General features: G+C 42.1%; 1 pseudogene; it reads left to right on the top strand.

The window, feature by feature from the left end:
* The first annotated feature begins 1,792 nt into the window (after nucleotides 1-1,792).
* Nucleotides 1,793-1,911, top strand: LOC134962405 (5S ribosomal RNA; annotated as a pseudogene).
* The last annotated feature ends 3,712 nt before the right edge of the window (nucleotides 1,912-5,623 follow it).

The following is a 5,623-nucleotide window of genomic DNA, read 5'->3' as shown; positions in this document are numbered from 1 at the left end:
AGGAGGTCAAACATTATCAAAATGCAGATATATAAGGAGTGGCACACTATTAAAGTGACATAAATAGGGGGAAATATCCAAACAATATGAAATCCTGGGTAGAAACTAGTTTAAAAAAAAACAGAAATTATCATAGCCTCGGACTTCCTGTCCGGGCCGCACATGACGTCACATCCGCTTCACATCCGGTGTCCATGATCCCGCTATGCGCATGCACCCTCTCCGTGTAGCGGGAGGCGATGCATCTCAGTCCGTCCTAATGCCCTGTGTGCGGCGGCCATGTTAGTGATGTCTCTGTGCTGCAGACATCATTCAGTGTAAACAGGGTGTCCCGGCGGCCATTTTACATGCGGTATTCATCCTTTGTCATGTCACCTCACAGGTCCAAGTTTGTTTATATAAAACAAAAAAGTATAAAAAAGGTAATCAGAGTCTGTATTGGCTGGGCTATCATATAGTTAAAAGAATCATAGGACAATTCAAATCCTAATGAGAATACGTTTTATAGTACGTTCATATTATTTTGGCAACAGTGTTGGTAAGTACTAGACCTTTCAGGAGAGTAGTATTTAAAAAAAAAAATCTTGAATAGACATTGCTTTAATCATGGTCTAGCAGAAGAGGGGAGTAAAAATGGGAGTTTAACCATAGTCCTAGATGAATATATAAATCTTGGAGAGAAGACAACTTCTGAGATACAATCATAAGGAAAGCAAAGAAGAAACAGTCAAATTCATCACCACCTACAGCAGGCATGAGAAATTCATCAAACATACACTAAAGTCTCATTGGAACATACTGCAAATGGACCCCATTCTAAAGGATCATCTTACAAAGTAACCACAACTGGTGTTTAGGAAATCACAGAACCTTAAAGATATGGTGGCACCTAGCATGCTGAGGAATCCTGAGACCCAGAGCTCGATGCCGAAATGTTTGGGAAGTTTCAAGTGTGGTCAGCGCAATATCTGCAGGTACCTTCATCCCAATAGGAAATCGTTCCAGAACACAAGTAACAAGAAGGATATAGAATTAAACAGTTTATCAACTGCAACACACCGTCAGTGATATACCTTCTGGAATGTCCGTGCAAGATGAAATACATCGGGAAAACGAAGAGACCTCTGAAATTCCGTATCCAAGAACATACCAGAAACATTAAAAACAAGGTTTTGGCACATGCGGTACCGAAACACTTCGAACAGTGCCACAACTCAAATCCAGAGAAACTGACATATAAAGACATAGAACTGGTGTCACTAGGAGACAGAGGAGGGGACCTCTCCAACCTTCTCTCCAGGAGGGAGATGTATTGGATCTACGAATAAAATACCCTCCATCCATATGGCTTCAACGAAGGCTATGAGATAGCACCCTTCCTGTGACGTAAGCAGTACCCATGTACTAATTTCACGACCCCTTTCCATCCCAAGTACTCCTCTGATTTCATATCACCATTACAGCCATACCACACTGGACAGGCCCAATTCCACCTGATCTTGATAGCCAAGCAGTGTTGGGCCCGATCAGTACCTGGATGGGAAACCACCAGGAGAGACTGGGTGCTGTAATTTCAAGAGGACTTAGGGAACTATTGTAACATATATACCCAACCCCTCTTCGATATCTACTCATCATGTACTCCGTCTTTTTTTCTATATAATTTGCTAGTCCCCCATTTATGGAGGAGCTACGTTCTAAATGATACACTGGTGTACTTTTTCATACACAACCTCTTCCTTCTAAATATATACAGACTCCGCATTTGTTCTCATATGCTATTCCGCACCATCATTACAACCATACCACCCTGGGTATGCCCAATGCCGTCTGATCTTGGAAGCTAAGCAGGGTTGGGCCTGGTCAGTACAGGGATGGGAGACCTCCTTGGAAGACCAGGTGCTGTAAATATAAGTGTTTGGGGATCACTTTGAGACATCCCCCCAAAATCAACCATTATATATATATATATATATATATGTGTGTGTTTATGCCTTCTTCTGTATGCTTCTCTTCTGCTATGACTCCGTGTGTGTGTATATATATATATATATATATATATATATATATATATATATATTTTATTTTTTTTTCCTCTTGAAGACCCCCTTTTTTTCTTAGCCCCAATATCTCTGTTATCCGGGTCCTAGGAGGAGCTAGGATTTATATATTCATCTAGGACTATGGTTAAATTCTCCTTTTACTCCCCTCTCCTGCTAGATCATGATTAAAGCAATGTCTATTCAAGATTTTTTTTTTTTAAATACTACTCTCCTGAAAGGTCTAACGTACCATAAAACGTATTCTCATTAGGATTTTAATTGTCCTATTATTCTTTTAACTATATGATAGTCCAGCCAATACAGCCTCTGATTACCTTTTTTATACTTTTTTGTTTTATATAAACAAACTGTTGGACCTGTGAGCTGACATGACAAAGGATGAATACCGCATGCAAAATGGCCGCCAGGACACCCTGTTTACACTGAATGAGGTATACAGCACAGAGACTTCACTAACATGGCCGCCACACACAGGACATTAGGACAGACTGAGATACATCGCCTCCCGCTACACAGAGCGGGTGCATGCGCATAGCGGGATCGCAAGCACCGGATGTGGAGCGGACGTGACGTCTTGCGCGGCCTGGACAGGAAGTCCGAGGCTATGATAATTTCTGTGTTTTTTTTTAAACTAGTTTCTACCCAGAATTTCATATTGTTTGGCTATTTCCCCGTATTTATGTCACTTTAATAGTGTATCACTCCTTATATATCTGCATTTTGATAATGTTTGACCTCCTAATCAATTAGTGACAGGAAGTGATGTAGACATCACTTCCCTTTTAGAATAGGTATATATGCATGATTTGTCTCACTGTTTAACTACCCCTTGATGAAGCCCAAATAGGACAAAACACCCAAATAGGACAGAGGTGCTGGGCTGCCCCCAAGCACTCTCTCAGTGTGAATGGATGCCACGTGCATGCGCGCGGCATCTTTACACGCTGGGAGGGCAGGAAGTGGGCGGCTAGTTTAGCAGGGCGGGTTTTGCCCTTAAAAAAATAAAATCAGGGAGGGCGTGGCACCCTGCTAAAACGGCCTAGCGTGAACACTATATATATATTTCTTGTTCTCCATCCTAGTGAAGGCAGGTTTTACATAAAGCAGATAGTCTCAGCCTCCTGTTCAAGCTCAAAGCAGTACTTTAGTGCTCCAGCGTATTTGTGTAATAACCAGTATTTAAGGTTTCCAGCTTTGACTACTGATGGAACCAGCAGATACAAAGCTCAGACATTAACTATATTTGATACATAATGAGCAGGTACTCCCTGCACTGACAATTACTGGCACCACTTGGTTTGTGTCCAAATATATGTAGACCTTCAAGGGGTTATTGCAAGGAAACCAAGCAGCATCAAAAAGCACATTTACAACTTTCTCCAATAAAGTGGGCTTATGATACTGGCATCAATTAGCAATCACATTATCTTGGACCCTCAGTACCTCTCCAGTAGAATAAATCTTTGATATTTATAAGAAAGGTTCCATACTTGTATATTCCAATGGACCCCTTGAGGAATTCTGTGTTGCACTTTAGGGGAAATTGTTAGCCAAAAATTGCAAAGGGGCTGCTTTGACTCATAGAAAAAGTATGTACGTATACCATATAGTCTCTGCCTCCTATACCAGCTCAAAACTGTACTTTTGGTACTCCAGTATATTAATCTATTTGCCACTGTTTTGAGATTTTCCGACTAACTATGAAAGCAACAAACAGGAAGAGACCTCAAGAGTTAGCTCTATTGGGTACATAATGAGCAGGTGCTCCCTGCACCGACAATTACTGGCAGCACTTGGCTTATATTCAAATATATGTAGACCCCCTAAGAGGCATAAAAACCAAACCGCATCACAGCATCACATACAGTTTACGACTTACTCCAATAAGATGGGCATATAGTACTGGAATCAGTTAACAGTCACGTATCCTTGAGCCCTCAGTACCTCTTCAGTGAGTTATTTATTTACATAAAAAAAACAAAAGAAAAAGTATTTCAAGCTTATATATTCCAATAGTCCCCTTGAGGAATTTTTATATTACCCCTGGAGGATATTCTATTATCAATAAGCATATGTTAACACCTTGCCTCCTTTAACAACTTGGTTATTAAAAAAAAAAATCACAGCAGCACCATACTGATATTTACTGTATGACCACAATAAAAAAAATAAATATATATTTTATTTATATATATATATATATATAAACAAATAGTATGAGCGCAAACAAAAAAGGTAATAAACCTTCTTTCAGATGTTATAATGTATATATATATATATATATATATATATATAAAGTCCCATAGAGGTCAAATGTCCTCAAGATTGAACAAGAAGAAGTGATCTTCGAACTCGCTGACAGCCAATATCGTTTGGAAAGGAAATTTGTCAGTATGCACTTCTGGAACTTCCAGCTGTCGCCTCCCCAATAATACCCGATCCCGAACGGGTGGAAGTCCTGGCAAGAAATTGAAGAAGCAGGGAGCGCCAATAGTGCATTAAACGAGTACAATGATTTTTATTTTTTTTAAAAATCCAAATCGGTCACAAGTAAAAAAACCCGTACCATAAAAGGCGGTCAAACCACCGCTTGTATAACCAGCTTAATGTTTTACCCCACTGTGCAAAGCAGTGATCTCGATTTCAAATCCACAACGTCAGACCACGCCCATACGCGTTTCGTCATTCGACTTCGTCAGTAGGCTTGGTCTTTGTCAGTCACGGCACTCGCATTCGCTTCAGCGGCCGCTGATGGATGTATCTCCCTTCGCTCCCTTCAGCGTATATATATATATACACACACACACACACACACACACAAACACACATACATATACACACGCACTGTACCACCTGATGGCTCTTTGGGATCATGTAGGCCCCAACCCAGCTTGTATCATCCTCCTACTTTCGGCTTATTCGCCCCTCTCACACTAGGGTCTCCTCTTTAAATTAACTGGGTAATGGGGATTATCGTTTCCTTTAGACCAGCTCCCTGGGGGAATAAACAGACCCTGCATTTATACTCCCTCCGACACGTGGGCATCTCCGGTCCGGGTGTCCTGCACGGACGCTGCTCCCTTCTTTCCACAGAGACGCTGAAGCTACTGGACAGCCCTTGGGGTGATGTTCGTGCCTCCTTCAGTCCACCATAAGAGGCTAAACCTGGCCAACTCTCTCTCTCTCACCAGGAGCTTAAGGTGGTGTTATTGCCTCCTTCCTCTCTCTTCCATCGAGGGTGAGCTGAACCTGGCCGTCTCCCTCTCTCACCAGAAGACGTCAAGAAACACTGGGTCTTCTCCCTTAATTCCCTACGGGCGTCCGGCATGCTACCACGTTAGGACGGCTACCTCTGGCTGGGTGTTGATTTTGGAGGGATCGGTTTATGCTGCATGTGTTAGCTACACTTCCACTAACCCGACACCAGTCCCACCTTTGCACAAGATTCGGTCCTAGCATGGACCAGACTCTGGGGCTAAATCCCTTTCTCGCTCCCCATCACAGGCTGGCAGTATGGTCTCCTTCCCGCCGTATACGGTGATAGTCAAGTCCGTCCGAAA

This window comes from Pseudophryne corroboree, chromosome 9 (assembly GCF_028390025.1).
Source record: "Pseudophryne corroboree isolate aPseCor3 chromosome 9, aPseCor3.hap2, whole genome shotgun sequence".
Lineage (NCBI taxonomy): Eukaryota > Metazoa > Chordata > Amphibia > Anura > Myobatrachidae > Pseudophryne > Pseudophryne corroboree.
Note: the sequence above shows the minus strand (reverse complement) of the source record. Positions and strands in the feature narration are given on the sequence as shown.